Raw genomic sequence first — 17,441 nt, forward strand, 5'->3', positions numbered from 1 at the left:
TATATATATTATGCTAGTATCACCAAGACTCCTTGAGACTTGGCTTTTTCCTGCTTCTTCTAGGTATTAGCCTTTGCTGTAGTTATCTGAATTCCTGCTTCATATTTCTGTGGCCCACAGCACATGGCCACACCTAACTTTTTTTTAATATTTAATCACTTTTGCCTTGGTATTTATTTATTTTTTAATTTTTTTTATTTTGCAATACAGTTCAGTTCTACACCTAACTTTTTTTTGTGGGTGCTAGGGATTATTATTCATGTCCTCATGTTCAAGCAACCAGTGTTCTTACCTACTGAGCCATGTTTCCAGCCTTGGTGTCTTTTTTGTCTTTAAGTAAATGGTAACAGGTAGAGACAAAAAGAGATCATTCAGACCAAGGATGGTGGGTTTTTTTTGTTTTTTGTTTTTGTTTTTTGTTTTTTCTGTAAAAGAATCAGAAAATAAACATTTTAGCTTTTGTGAGCCATGTGGTCTATCAGAAATATTCAACTCCGGCATTATAGTGTACAAATGAACATGGCCATGTTTCAATAAAATCATATTTAAAAGCCAAAAAATGGGCTTCATTTGGGTGTTGGGTTATATAGTTTGTTGACTGTTAATGAGCTAAGCATGCTCAATCTTTTGAAAATGTGATACCAAGTTGTTATCTATGAAGTTCATGCTTCTGAACCATGCAATTTAACTACAAGAAGAATTTTTAAAATCATATGATTTTTTTTAGTAACTTTATGATATTGCATTGGGCTGAATTCACAGATGATCTGTGACCAAGAAGACCACAGACCCTGGGTCTGACACACCTGATAGTTAATGTACTTCAGTGTCAAATTATATGATGATACTTGGACAAAAATAAAGGAAGGAAAACCAAAGATGTGTCTATATATGGAGCAATAATGTAAATTAAAAACATTGTTTCTTATGATAAAATATGGCTCAGTATATGATGGTTAGTATTGATTATCAACTTGACAGGATCTATAATCACTAAGAAGTAGGCCTTCAGGCACACCTGTGAGAGATTTAGACTAGGATAGCCTCTCCAAAAGCCTTAGAGGGACTATCTTGATTAGGAGGGCAGCAGCATTCCTTGGCTTATGTACTGGACTATATAAAAAAGAAATGAGCTGAGCACTAGCAAGCACTATTCTCAGCTTCATGATTGTGGATGAAATATGATCAGCTATCTCAAGTTCCTTTGCTGGGATTTCCCTGTGATAATGGACAATACCCTGTAACTGTGAGCCAAAATAAACCCTTTCTCACTTAAGTTGCTTTTGTCTGGGTATTTTATCACAGCAACAGGAAAGGGAACTAAGACATTATACCAAGAGTTGCCACGAGGAATAAATAAAGTGAAATTCTAAGGTTTCATATTACGGCAAGGTAATTGAATCTGAATACATGAACTTTGGAGGAAAAGTTTTTTTTCCCTGTCTTATATCAGTGGCTTGAAGTGTGTGGGGTGTGTGTGTGTGTGTGTGTGTGTGTGTGTGTGTGTGTGTGTGTGTGCGCGCGCTGCGCGCGCGCGCGCATGCTGGTATAGTCTTCATCATTTTCTGTCTGATTTCTTTAAGGTCAGATCTTTCACTGAGCTGGAGACTGGCTGTTTCTACTAGGCTGGATGGCCAGTGAGTTCCCAGGGTCGGCTTGTCTCTGATCCTATATCTAGGGTTACAGGCATACACAGCCATGCCCAGATTTTTATGGGGACACTTGTAATTTGAATTCAGATATGAATTCTGAGGATTTTAATTTATATATAATTCACATATTCATGTACAGTAAGTGTTCTTACCCACTGATTCATCTCCCTAGGGCCCTGGTTTGAGTCTTTTATGTTATCTTGCTTTCATTTGAGTTGTCATGGATAATACTATATAGTATACTCACTGTCTTTCATACACATATTGTGGTCTCTTATGCAGAAAGAAAACAAACTCAAAAGTAGCTGGGAATGTTGTGTTGTAGGAACTTAAGAATATTTTTTTGAAATATCCTTGGATCAACTTTTTAAAGGTTTCTCTCAAACAGGTTGTAATAAATTAAACATGCAGTACTAAGTTGGGCCCATTTGAATATGTGGAAGGCATTAAATTCCAAATGATACAAATGTCAAATGATAAATATGCATTTGGGAGAATATTTCTACTGTCTATCAATTTGGATTATTTGTTTATAATTGTCACAATTAGAAGAGAGTTAGGGTCAAATTCAAGTGATGAAGACATAAAGAGGACTTTAGTGGTGGGGAATATTATTCTAAAGTGTGTTGTATTTTTTTCTATTGTTTTTTTTTTTTTTTTTGGTTTTTCAAGACAGGGTTTCTCTGTGTAGCTTTGCGCCTTTCCTGGAACTCGCTTTGGAGACCAGGCTGGCCTCGAACTCACAGAGATCCACCTGGCTCTGCCTCCCGAGTGCTGGGATTAAAGGCGTGCGCCACCACCGCCCGGCTTCTATTGTTTTTGTTAACAATTCAAAGATGTATTTGATTAAATAAAGTTAACCTATGAGCAGGATGCTGAGTCAGCAAGTAGCAGACAGGAAGTGGTAAAAGGGAATCATGTGAAGCAAGGGATTTTTCAGGGGTGGGGGGCTGAGAGAAGGACTCTAGGTTTTTTAGAAGACACGACCAAAGGTATAGCTACTAGCTATTCTGTCTCTCTGAGCAAGCAGAATTCCACCTAAACCATTGAATCCCGAGTTCTTTAGATTTAGATAAATTCCTTTAGTAGCTTTGAAAGAGTCAATGCCTCAAGGAACAAAATGCCCTCAGGTCATGGTCCTTGTGCCCAGCCCAAGATGTTGCTTAAGGGGTAACTATTGTAGATAATTAAAAAAAACAGATAACAACACTTTAGCTTATTTAAGAAAGCAATGTTTTCTTTGGATAGTTTAAAAAAGTGTTAATGCCTCTTTCATGACTTATATGAGAATAGCAATAAGACTATTACCAATGGTCATCTGATCACTTCCATATTTCTCTACAACGATCTCAAATTTGAATCTCAGACCAAGTCATCAAATTCTGATACATCTTCTTTAGTGTCCCATAGTTGTTTAAATGAAGTACAATGCACCAAACTGAACCTAACACACTTTTGGTTCAATTTATGTCTAAGACCTGTGTATATTTCTACTTACATACATGTATCTCCTACTTATCTTCCTCTCATACACACAGCAATCCAGATTCAGGCCATGTATTCTTTGTCTTTGTGTGTGTGTGTGTGTGTGTGTGTGTGTGTGTAAAAACAGATCCACTGGGATGGCCTCCTAACCTACCCTGAGGTTTTGATTCTCTTCAGTGGAATATACATTTTTTTTATTTTTGAAATTAAAATATTATTAAATCATTTCCCTTTCTATTTCCTACAAAAATTCCATGTTGTATTTTAAACACCGTATAACAAAACTAGATACCTTAATTCAGTACATAAAGCCTTTCATGATCTGATGATGACCTGTCCATTCTATTTGCCTACATTGCTTAGCTCTTTGGAACTTTCTTGAATGCCCCAGTGCCTCTGTGGCCCCATACTTATTGTTTTCTCCTCGCATCTCTGTCCCTATTCACCTGGTTAATTTTTGCACTCATATTCCATTTGAAGGGCATTTTTTGTCCAATCATATGCTGTAGGACTGAAGAAAGTAGAGGTTATTCAGCTATTCACAAACTGCTGCATTTCTAGTTTACCCAGTACAACTTCATATACTGCTGCATTTATAGTATGCCCAGTTGTGTATACTCAGCACAATTCCTGGGGCATAATTGATGCTCCATAAGTAATTGTTAAATGGGCTAATATTTTAATTGTATATTTATCTATCTAGTCATCATTTATTTATCTATACACCATCCATCAATGACGTTGGTAGAAACCAATAAATCTCTTTTAGGGAATGACACAGTATGTATAACTTCAGAAAAATATATTATTAGCTACCCACAAATATTATGGATTTCAGAGCCCATAATGTTCCTATTTTTATATGCAATGTGATGAATTAATAAGTGGCCTATTGTTATTTCAAATATTGGAAATATCCCAATTTTTAACTCACCCCTAACTTCTTTCTTCTTTCTTTTTTTTCTGATCAGTTTTCATATTTTGAAAGATTGCCTGCATTTCTACTAATTTGGGACTATAGACCACTCAGCAGGTGCTTCCTTAGTTTCAAAATCTAAAATTTTTCATTTACTTTCGGATGGGATTTTTGAAGATATCAATTTATAATGCAGCATTTTATTACTTTTTAAGAGTTTTGTATATGCATGTAATGTGTTTTGATCATATATCCCAGTCTTTTCCTCTAAGCCCCCCTGGATCCATGCATCAACTCCACCTCTATTCCAACTTAGTATCTTTTTCTTTGTATAACCCACTGCATCCAATTTGTGCTACCCATGTACTCATGGATCTAAAATACACTAGAGAATTTTCTTAGTTAGGGTTTCTATTGCTATGAAGAGACAACATGACCTTAAAGCAAGTTGTAGAGGAAAGGGTTTACCTAATAGTTTACATTTCAGCATAGCTGTTCATCACTGAAATAAGTCAGGACAGGAACTAAAACAGGGCAGGAACCTGGAAACAGGAGTGGATGCAGAGTCCATGGAAGGGAGGAGCTCATTACAGGCTTGATTCCCATGGGTTGCTCAGCCTACTTTCTTATAGAATCCAGGACCACCAGCCCAGGGATGGCACCACCCACCATGGGATGGGCTCTCTCCCATCAATCACTAATTGAGAAAAATCTTGATACACTTCTGTAGCATGGATTCTAATTGGTCTTAATAATAAAAATCCAGAGTCAGATACTGGGGAAAGTGCTGAAAAATCAGAGAAACAAATCAGCCAATCACTAGAGATCTTACTTCTACTAATTCCTCAGCCTGAAAAGGACTGAGCTCCTGTCTTCTCCCACCGTATGTTCCTTTCTCTGCTCAGCGATATCACTTCCTGTTTCTATCTCCCTAGTGCTGGGATTAAAGGCACAAGATCCTGTAAACCCACCCATCCTCCAAGATTGCAGCTGCTCCATGAGACACAGACTCCATTAGCTCCAATTAGAAGGAAGAGATGGGTAGATGCCAGTGCAAGAATACATTCAACAACATAAAGAGCAATATGGCACCACCAGAACCTAGTGGTTCTACATCAGCAAGGCCTGAATATCCCAACATAGAAGAAGCAAAATAAAATTACCTTAAAAATGACTTTAAGGGGGCTGGGGATTTAGCTCAGTGGTAGAGCGCTTGCCTAGCAAGCACAAGGCCCTGGGTTCGGTCCTCAGCTCTGGAAAAATTTAAAAAAAATGACTTTAAGAAGATGATAGAGGTCTTTAAAGAGGAAATGAAAAATTCCCTTAAAAAATTGAGGAAAAGACAAACAAAAAATGGAAGAAATCAGTAAATCTCTTAAAGAAAGCCAAGAAAACAAAGAAAAAATAGTTAAACAGGTGATGGAAGAAGTTCAAGACCTGAAAATTGAAATAGAGACAATGAAGAATACACAAACTGAAGGAATGCTGGAAATAGAAAATCTGAGTAAATGAACAGGAACTATAGATGCAAACATAACCAACAGAATACAAGAGATGGAAGAGAGACTCTCTGGTGTAGAGGATACAATAGAGGAAGTAGATTCATCAGTCAAAGAAAATACTAAAGCCAAAAATGTCATAACACAAAATGTCCAGGAAATCTGGGACACCATGAAAAAACCAAACCCAAGAATAATAGGGATAGAAGAAGGAGAGGAATACCAACTCAAATGCATAGAAAATATATTCAACAAAATCATAGAAGAAAACTTTCCCAACCTAAAGAAGGAAATGCCTATGAAGATACAAGAAGGTTACAGAACACCAAATAGACTGGACCCAAAAGAGAAATCCCTTTGCCACATAATAATCAAACCACTAAACATACAGAATAAAGAAAAAACATTAAGAGTTGCAAAGAAAAAAGGCCAAGTAACATATAAAAGTAGATCCATCAGAATAACACCTGACTTCTCAATGGAAACTCTGAAAGCCAGAAAGTCCTGGACAGATGTTGTATGGACACTAAAAGACCATGGATGCTAGCCCAGACTATTATATTCAGCAAAACTCTCACTCACCATAGACAGAATAAACAAAATATTCCATGATAAAACCAGATTTATACAATACCTATGCACAGTTCGAGCCCTACAGAAAGCACTAGAAGAAAAAATGTAACCTAAGGAAGTTAGATACAATCATGAAAATACAGGCAATAGATAATCCCACACCAAGAAACACCAAAGAATGCAAACACACAACACTGCTACCAAAAAAAAAAAAAAACAGGAATTAATAATGACTTGTCATTAATATCCCTTAATATCAATGGACTCAATTTGTCTATAAAAAGACACAGGCTAACAGAATGGATAAAAAAAACAGAATTCATCTTTCTGTGCACACAAGAAACACACCTCAACTTCAAAGACAGATACTACCTCAGAGTAAATGGTTGGGAAAAGTCTTTCCGGTCAAATGGACTTAAGAAGCAAGCTGGTGTAGCTATCCTAATATCTAGCAAAATAGACTTCAAACTAAAATTAATCAATAGAGATCAAGAAGGACATTACATATTCATCACAAGAAAAATCCAAAAAGATGAGGTCTCAATTCTGAACATTTATGCCCCAAATGCAAGGGCACCCACATATGTAAAAGAAAAATTACTAAAGCTTAAGTCAAACATCAAATCACACACACACCTTAATAGTGGGAGACTTCAACTCCCCACTCTCATCAATGGACAGGTCTGCCAGACAAAAACTTAACAGAGAAATAATGAACCTAACAGACGCTATGACACAAATAGACTTAGTAAATATCTACAGAACATTCCACCTAAAACAAGAGAATATACCTTCTTCTAAGCATCCCATGAAACCTTCTCTAAAATTGACCACATGCTTGGTCACAAAGCAAATCTCAACAGATAAAAAAAAAATTGAAATAACCTCCTGTATTCTATTGGACTACCATGGCTTAAAGTTAGACTTCAACAACAACACAAATTACAGAAACCTACAAACTCATGGAAACTGAACAATGCTTAACTGAATCACCAATGGGTCAAGGAAGAAATAAAGAAAGAAATTAAAGACTTCCTATAATTCAATGAAAATGAATGTACAACCGACCCAAACTTATGGGACACTATAACGGCAATACTAAGAGGAAAGCTCATAGCACTAAATGCCTACACAAAGAAGTTGGAAAAATTTCACACTAGCAATTTAACAGCACAACTCAAAGCTCTAGAAGAAAAAGTAAACTCACCTAGGAGTAGATGCCAGGAAATAATCAAATTCAGGGCTGAAATCATTAAAATAGTAACAAAGAGAATAGTACAAAGAATCAATGAAACAAAGAGTTGGTTCTTTGAGAAAATCAACTAGACAGACAAACCATTATTCAAACTAACTAAAAGGCAGAAAGAGAGTATCTATATTATCAAAGTCAGAAATGAAAAGAGAGACATAACAACTGACAATGAGGAAATCCAGAGAATCATCAGGTCATAATTAAAAAATGTGTGCTCCACAAAATTGGAAAATCTAAAAGAAATGGCCATTTTTTGGATTGGTACCATATAGCCAAATTAAATCAAGGCCAGATAAACAATTTAAATAGATCTATAACTCCTATGGAAATAGAAGCAGTCATTAAAAGTCTCCTAACCAAAAAATCCCAGGACCAGATGGTTTCAGTGCAGAATTCTACCAGAATTTCAAAGAAGAACTAGTACCAATGCTTTTCAATTGTTCCACACAATAGAAACAGAAGGATCATTACCAAACTCTATGAGGCTACAATTACCCTGATACCTAAACCACACAAAGATGCAACAAAGAAAGATAATTACAGACCAATCTCCCTCATGAGCATTGATGCAAAAATACTCAATAAAATACTGGCAAACTGAATCCAAGAACACAATCAAAAAAATCATCCATTATGATCAAATAGGCTTCATCCCTAAGATGCAGGGATGGTTCAACATATGAAAATCTGTTGATGTAATCCATCATGTAAAAAAACTGAAAGAAAAAAAACACATGATAATCTCATTAGATGCTGAAAAAGCCTATGGTAAAAATCCAACAATTCTTCATGATAAAGGTCCTGGAGAGACCAAGAATAAAAAGAACATACCTAAATATAATAAAGGCAATTTACAGCAAGCTGACAGCCAACATCAAATAAAATGTACAGAAACTCAGTGTTTCCACTAAAATTCAGAACAAGACAGGGCTGTTCACTCTCCCAGTATCTATTCAATACAGTACTCGAAGTTCTAGCTAGAGCAATAAGACAAAAGGAGATCAAAGTGATACAAATTGGAAGGAAAAAGTCAAACTTTCTCTATTTGCAGATGATATGATAGTATACATAAGTGACCCCAGAAATTCTACCAGGGTACTCCTACAACTCATAAACACCTTCAGTAATGTGGCAGGATACAAGATTAACTCAAAAAATAATCAGTAGCCCTCCTATACACAAATGATAAATGGGCCAAGAAAGAAATCAAAGAAACATCACCCTTTACAATAATCACAATAATATAAAATACCTTGGGGTAACTCCAACCAAACAAGTAAAATACTTGTATGATAAAAACTTTAAGTCTTTGAAAAAGAAATTGAAGAAGATATCAGAAAATGGAAAGATCTCCCACGCTCATGGATAGGTAGGATTAACATAGTAAAAATGGCAATCTTACGAAAAGCAATCTACAGATTCAATGCAACCCCCATCAAAATTGCAGCACAATTCTTTACAGACCTTGAAAGAACAATACTTAATTTCATATGGAAAACATAAAACCTAGGATATCTAAAACAATCATTTACAATAAAGCAATTTCTGGAGTCATCACCATCCCTGACTTCAAATTCTACTATAGGGCTATCATAATAAAACAAATAGCTTGTTATTGGCATAAAAAGCAACATGTGGACCAATACAATCGAACTGAATATCCTGACATTATTCTACACACCGATGAACACCTGATTTTTGACAAAGAAACCAAAAAAATTAAAAAAAGAAAGCATCTTCAACAGATAGTTCCGGCACAACTGGATATCAACATGTAGAAGACTGCAAATGCATTCATATTTATCACCATGTACAAAACTCAAATCCAGGTGGATCAAAGACTTCAACATAAATCCAGCTACCCTGAACTTAATAGAGGAGAAAGTAGGAAGAAGCCTAGAAAGCACTGGCACAGGAAACCACTTCCAAAATATATCATCAGTAGCACAGACACTGAGAACAACAATTAATAAATGGAACCTCCTAAAAACGAGAAGCTTCTGTAAGCCAAAGGACAGAGGAAATAAGACAAAACAACAGCCTACAGAATGGGAAAAGATTTTCACCAACCCCACATCTGACAAAGAGCTGATCTCCAAAATATATAAAGAACTCAAGAAACTAGACAGCAAAATACCAAACAATCTAATTTTCAAATTGGGCTATATTTCTAAATAGGGAACTCAAAGAGGGCAGGATCTTGGAGACAGGAGCTGATGCAGAGGCCATGGTGGTGTACTGCTTATTGGCGTTCTTCCCCTGACTTGCTCAGCCTGTTTTCTTATAGACCCCAGGACCACCAGCCCAGAGATCCACCATGGGCTGGGCCCTTCCTCATTGATCACTAACTGAGAAAATGCCTTAAAACTGGATCTCATGGAGGCATTTCCTCAACTGAGGCTCCTATCTCTTTGATGACTGTAGTGTGTCAAGTTGACACAAAAACTAGCCAGTACAAGCATCATTGATCTCACTAGGGCCACACCCTTAAAAATCCAAGTCCTCTAAACTATCTATTGTTCATAGCAATGCATTTGGGGATGGGGTTTGAAAGCCCCTGCCCTTCCATGCTGAATATTGACTAACTTGTTTTTGGGCAGTTGTTCAGGCAATGACAGCTTCTGTGAGTTCATGAGTACAGGAGTCCTGATATCCAGAAGACACCTTGAAAAGCTTGGCCTACCCTGACTTCTGGCATTTACAATCTTTCCACTCTCTACTCTACAAAATCACATTAGAAGATGATTTGAGCCGGGCGGTGGTGGCGCACGCCTTTAATCCCAGCACTCGGGAGGCAGAGCCAGGCGGATCTCTGTGAGTTCGAGGCCAGCCTGGACTACCAAGTGAGTTCCAGGAAAGGCGCAAAGCTACACAGAGAAACCCTGTCTCGAAAAACCAAAAAAAAAAAAAAAAAAAAAAAAAAAAAAGAAGATTTGAAATTGTATAACTTAATTTAGAGATGAAATTTGTGGTCTGACTATGTTGGAAATCAATGCCATTTTAACTGTACATTAAAGATAAATGATAGAAAAGAGTATTTGATATACTATTAGAACAGTCATATTTAAGATGTAATTTATGTTATTTAGTTAATGGAAAATTTACAAAAAACAGAATCTGTAAGATCTATGAGAAAAAAGGCTTTATCACTGAGAAATGGTGCACCTATAATACTACCCACAGGATAGACAAATGCTCTGCAATAACTATTTGTTTAATGAATAACTGACACATTGAGACATAAATTCTATTTCAGTTTTAGATGTCTATAAAATAGGGTAATAGTAAATATTCTAGCAATTCTAGATATATAATTCAGAAAATTATTTGGATAGAGAAAAATGTATAATTAGAAAAACTTTAAATCTATAGAGAACTATGCAAGTTTAAGATGTCATTATTAACAAGATTATGGTTTTCATCTAATGACTATAATATGAATATTCAATCTTACTCATTCATTTCATCTGATCTGTGTCTTTTATGTCCTACCATTGTAGCATATGGCTAGTATTCCTTCAATCTAAATGTATTATAACTTTGTGATAAGATAACATTATAGGTATTACCAGTAATGCCTATAATTTGAAAATAATTTTATGTTTAGGAAAAATAATCTTGATATAGTGGGAAAATAGTTTAGGGAGTATGGTTTCACATGGAATTTCAAAGGCAACAAGAAGATATTTATATAGTCAATATGGATATAAAACATTACAATTTTAAGCATTCTATATATGTTATCTTGTTTGATTTTTGTAGCAGTCTTCTTTCCACATGGTATTCTTTTCCATTTCACAGTTGAGGCCATCGAGCCGTATAAGGAATACATAAACTGTCCAAATGTGCATGGCTGCTAAGTTACTGAACTTGCTGTTCAATCTAAATTTTCCATGTGCATATACATTTTACTATTACAAGGAGTCTAGGGCAAACTGTGAAGTAGCTTCCTTCCTCCTACTTTGTATTATTTTATTTTATTTTTGAGATAATGGAAGTAGCTTTTCAAATATTTGTTTCTTTGTGAAGTAGCTTTTAATAGTAGCTTTAAAACTAATCTTAGTATTGGCAATTCACAAGGAGAGTATACAGACTTTCCTGAAAGCTACCATCTTTATAGTTTATTAATTTTATGGTCTATTATAGATCAAGGATTCAGCTTAAAGTAAGTTAAGAAGTGTGTGAGATAGAGTTAATGATAGTTTTAAATATAAAGGTACTACTTCTTTTTGGACACTTATTTTTTATTATTTGTATTTATATGTATGTGCATCTCCTTGTATGTATGTGCACCATATACATGGAAGCCAAAAAAGGATATCAGAGCCCCTTGTGAACTGTCCAATCTGGGTGCTAGAAACCTAACTCTAGTACCCAGTAAAAGTAGGAAGTGTTCCTAACTGATGAGTCATCTCTCCAAGTCCTTAATTTGAAGTTTCTGTTGTCCTCTATTCTGACTCCCAGTGTTATTCTCCAGGTACTAATGTGTGATGTGTGCATACTAACAACCAGGGAAGCTCACTGGAGATTTAATGTTTAGAATTCTTACTAGAGATCCATTTGTAGACACAATTGACTAGTTAATTGTCCTGGATTGAAGCCCTGTAAGATTGGTCCCTGCCTTGTTGGCATACCTATTGATATTGTCCTTGTTCAGGTCTTGATTAGGCAAGCATGTTATTGAGACTTTATGTGTGTAGCTTCCTTGTTATTTCTAGGAGATACAATTCCCCAAAATAAACTCAGCTATTCTGGATTTTACAGTCTTTCTCCCCCCTCTTCTTTGATGTTCCCTGAGCCTTAAGTGCAAGAGTTGGAAAGCAGATGTATCATCTGGGGTTGGGCACCATATATTACTTGTTCTCTGCTTTTTGATTAGTTGTAGTTTCCTATAATGGTCTCCATCTGTTGCAAAGAGAAGTTTCTTTGATGAGCAGTAAAAGCTATACTTATCTGTGGGTATAAGTATACATATTTAGAATGTAAATAGGAATTATGCTGGTTTAGTAAAATGGCAGTAGTAGATTCTCCTTTAAGATCTATGATCTCACTAGCCTCAGATGTTTGGCTAGGTTTCCAGTACCAGGCATTATTTCCTTCCTGTTGAGTGGGCCTGAAGTGCAATTAGAGAGCAGTTGATTATCACCAAGACATGCATGCCACTATTGAGCCATTAGGGAAATCATGCCACGCTGGTAATTGTTGGAGTTCATAGGTATTAGGTAAGCTGGGTAAAACTTTTGGTTATGTCCCTCCCTTGTATGCTTACATGGCACCTTCTTGTACTATGAAAGTTAGTCCTCGGGGAGGAGACTTTCTGATCATATCTATTCTGTATCTTCCAGATTCTGTGTCCAAAATGCATAGAGTCTTCAACAATATGGACTTAACTTCAACCTCTGGGAGGCAAAGTGTGGTAAATATCTGAGGCTGCTGCCAGCATAGCATGATGTGCATATCATAAAGTATATTTTCTTTATAAGTAGACAGAGTTCATAGAGATAGCTCTAAAAGCATAGTATGGTAAATACATACAATATCCACAATCATTTATCAGAATTAAGAATTATGTCTCATGCATATGCTACACTTTTCTAAATGGCATCCCAGCAAGTTTATACCAGCATCAATACACATAAGTGAGTAATGTGTTGCATTACAACAGCTAGGACATCACCAGGTGATACAATTGTTTTTTTCTTCTTTTTTTTTGAAAGCTCCATTGTTATCTTAGTAGACTAATGTCATTTATGCTATGAAAACTCCACGGGAATAGAAAGAAGCAGAGTGCTAAAGAGGTCCCCAGAAATCCACAAAGATACTTCCACTATAGACTATTGGCAATGGTTGAGAGAGTGACTGAGCTGACCTACTCTGTTGATCAGATGGACGAACACCCTAACTGTCATGATAGAACTCTCATCCAGTGACTGATGGAAGCAGATGCAGAGATCCACAACCAAGCCCCAGGTGGAGCTCTAGGAGTCCAATCGATGAGAGAGAGGAGGGATTATATGAACAAGAGATATCTAGACCATGATTGGAAAAAGTACAGGGACAAATAGCCAAACTAACGGAAACACATGAATTGTGAAACAATAGCTGAGTAGCCCGCATGGAACTGGACTAGGCCCTCTGGATAAGTGAGACAGTTGATTAGCTTGAACTGTTTAAGAGGCCCCCAGGCAGTGGGACCAGGACCCGTCCTTGGTGCATATGCTGGATTTTTGGAAGCTAGGGCCTATGCTGAGACACTTTGCTCAGCCTTGGTGCAGGGAGGAGCAGACTGGACCTGCCTCAACTGAATCTACCAGGCTCTGCTGATTCTCCAGTGGAGACCTTGCCTTGGAGGAGGTGGGAATGGGGAGTGGATTTGGGGGGAAGGTTGGGGGTTGGGAGGAGGGAGGACAGGGGAATCTGTGGCTGATGTGTAACACGACTAGAAAATCTCTTACATAAAAATTAAAAAAATTTCTTAACAGAAAAAAAAGAAAGCTCCATTTATTATCTTAGTAGACTAATGTCATTTGTGCTATCTGTTGCTGACCATGGAAATATTATGGGCCTCATACCGCACTCTTCTCTGACCACAAGATCAGATGACGTGGGTGAATGTAAGAAGTCTCAGATGAAAGGGATTATATCATTGCCATGGTTCAGCTATATCCTTTGTAGCTTATAACAAAAGATACAACTGTGGGGAATGATAAAAGCACAGAGCACAGTGTTTGAGGAGGGAAGTCTGCTTGGTTTATAGGATTTTTAAAAAGGCTCTTAGTTGTTTTCAGTTTAAAAATTTGATATCCATTATCAGACCAGCAACAGTCAACTCCTGGGGCTTTTTTGCTAAAATTAGTTTTGATACCTTAAAGAATATTGATGATATTTTAGAATAGAACATCCTAATAGAGCCAAAATAAAAGCTTTCTAAACAGGACTTTATCCTTCAGCTTTATCAGGAAGCCAAAAAAAAAAAAAAGATAAATAAACCCTACTGTAGATATAAGGACTCCAGTCATGTCTATTTATACAACTGCATAGCATTCTCTAGGAGAAGGAAACAGTACTGTATTTCTGAGTGAGCTTGGCATATGCATATTAATTCTTTTTGGTTAATGGTTTGTTTTTCTTTGGTATAATTTGAAACATTTACTCAGACCAGCTCTGCCCACCTACATCCAGGCTTCCTCTACATGCCTTCCTCTCAGCCCTTTTCCCTCAGAGATCCCATTTTCAGTTTCCTAAACTACATGTCATCTTCTGTTTCTTGGATTTCTCTGGATTGGAGAGAAGGGTGCTATTATCAAAGTGGGTTATTGTCATGTGTTGCTCATCTTCTCAGGAGAATGTACAGTCAAAAGAACCTTTCAAATTATGTTCATCAGAATGGGTTTATTAGTTAGGACATGCAAAGCTCTGATGCACTAACAAGTTTCCAGGTTTTGGTGGCTTGATACCACAAAGACCTCATTTAGAACACAGTATAGTTAAAATTTGTCATTTTTCTCTTGCCTTTCTTCTTTCAAGTGCTGCCCCCAGGGATTAATGAGTTAATTTTGCAAGTCAGGAATGTCAGGTTTTTTGGCTTCTTGTTGTATGACAATTGGGGGTGGGGAGAAGGTAGAGAAGGACAGTGAAATGTATATTGATTTATTTGCTACCAAAGGCAACACAACACCTTTATTCATGCTGCATTGTTTTATTGGTTAGAATTAGTCATAGACAATTGTGCAAGATAGCTGGGAATTGGAGAGAGATATATTTAGGGGACTGAAAGAACCTCAGAAATCCACAGATCATACTAGCAGACAAATAACGACTCAACCAGCAATGAGTTTGAGTTTATATCAAGAGTTAGGTTAAGCATTATTATACACTGATTATACATCAAGACTTGTGCTTGATACTGGGCACTCAAGATAGAAAGTGTGCCACTACCCTCAAAAAACATTGATGTTGTATAAGCAATATTAAAAATACACCCCTAACTACATTATGGATTATCATTTACAGCAATATCCGTATGCACAAGTTACACAGAAACTATGAAGATCTTAATCATTTCTATATGTGTTTGAGAATGAATGGAGCTTTCTAAAGGAAGTGATCCTTCCAAATGTGTTGGAAGGAATTTTATAGACAAAGAGGATGAAGAAAAGACTTGGAGAAAGGGCTAACAATGTCAAGTCTATAACAGCAAATGGAGATCATCTGTGTTGGGATGCTACAGTGGAATATAGGAGGTTAATTTTTTTAAAAAAAAGAACAGAGTAGAATGGGGAGAAAGAGAGTTGCTCTGGGGTCAACATCTGTAAGGCTTCTTTTTCCAGACAAGTTAAGATATCTCATGGACAATGGAAAACTACTGGAAGGTTCTGGGCAAGGACACAATCACTAACAAAGCTACTCTCAAAAGTTTGGAAAATTCCTCACCTATATTAAATTCTTACTGTAAGCTAAGGACAGAGTGAGACATCTCATGTACAAAATTTTGTTTTGTCTTCTCAGACACCTTAATGAGGTATTATTATTTGTATTATTGTTACTAATATAAATAAGTAAGATATAGAAAAAGTTAGTAAATTGTCAAAGAACACACAGGTGTTTTGTGCAGAGGGAGAATTAAAATGCAGGCAAAAATGTTGGGTGTGGTGGCAAGTATCTGTGGCTCAATACTTGGGAGACTGAGGCAGGAGGATTCCTAAAGCCCATGAGGTCAAAACCAGCCTAGGTGATATAGTGAGATTCTGTCACAACAAACAAATAAACAACAATAAAAAACACATCAAACCCCAAACAATATGATACTCAATTCAATCAATTTGTCTATGCAATGGTTGTTTAATAAATTATAATACGAACCATACGAAAACTATTTTTTTTTCTGGTAACCATACAAAAAAGGAAAAATAGGAATGATCTAAAGTAATTTGTAATAACATTTTAATTTGTGTTTTGGCTGTCTGAGTGGCACCGTGGTGGTGAGCAAGAACAAATGCATGACAAAAGGATGCAGGAAGGGAGCCAAGAAGAAAGTGATTGGTCCTCTTTCTAAGAAAGTTTGGCATGACGCGAAAGCTTCAGGTATGTTCAAGATTAGAAACATTGGAAAAACACTTGTCACAGGAACTCGTGGAACCAAAATTGCATCAGAGGTCATGTGTTTGAATTGAGCCTTGATCTAGAAAATGATGAAACTGCATTTAGAAAAGTCAAGCTAATTACTGAGGATGTTCAGGAGAAAGCTGTCTGACTAACTTCCATGATATGGATGTTACCAGGACAAAATACTTTCCATGGTCAAAAAAAAAATGATAGTCTGTGATTGAAGCCCATGTTGATGTCAAGACAACTGATGGCTGTTTGCTCCATCTGCTCTGCTCAACCTCAACAACCAGAATAAGCAAGATGTCCTGTGAGCAACACCAATAGTTATGTTAGATCCAAAAGAAGATGATGGAAGTCATGACCTGAGAAGTTCAGGCAAAGGACTTGAAAGAAATGGTTAATAAATTGATTTTATTCACCTTTGGGGAAGCATAGAAAAGGTTTGTAATCACTTATCCTCTTCATGATGTCTTCCTTAGAAAATAAAAATTGCTGGAGACACCCGAGTTTGAATTGGGAAAACTCATGGAGTTTCATGATGCAGGTGGTAGTTCTGGAGAAGCTTCCAGTGATGACCCAGGTACTGAAGCTGACCAAGCTGACAGACATGAAGCACCAGTCCTAGAACTGGTTTAAGATCCAGATTTTTTTTGTATAGTGACAAATGAACAGTCTTATTTTTAAAAATGTATTTTAACTTAATCCTATGTACCCAAAATATTTCAACCTGTAATCAATGTAACAATTATGAAATAATTCACACTTCTTTCATACAAACTTTTGAAATATGATATTTAACAGTCCTCTTGAAACTGCCACATTTCAATATTCAAGTCAAACTGAGCTAGTCTATCATTTTGAACTAAGCGGGTTTATTACTGTGCTTTTAGGAGAATTTAGCTCAGGGTATTAAGTAGCCATACAAATAAAATGTCTATTCTTGTTTTTAGGTGCCT

The 17,441-nt window shown here is 36.5% G+C and overlaps 1 pseudogene; it reads left to right on the forward strand.

Annotated features, from left to right (window-relative positions):
- The window catches only part of LOC128114011 (40S ribosomal protein S3a-like), a 31,956-nt pseudogene extending 14,835 nt beyond the window's left edge, over window positions 1-17,121 (forward strand).
- Window positions 17,122-17,441: the final 320 nt, after the last annotated feature.

Source organism: Peromyscus californicus, unplaced genomic scaffold (assembly GCF_007827085.1).
Source record: "Peromyscus californicus insignis strain IS unplaced genomic scaffold, ASM782708v3 Scaffold_10__1_contigs__length_136768540, whole genome shotgun sequence".
Classification (NCBI taxonomy): Eukaryota; Metazoa; Chordata; class Mammalia; order Rodentia; family Cricetidae; genus Peromyscus; species Peromyscus californicus.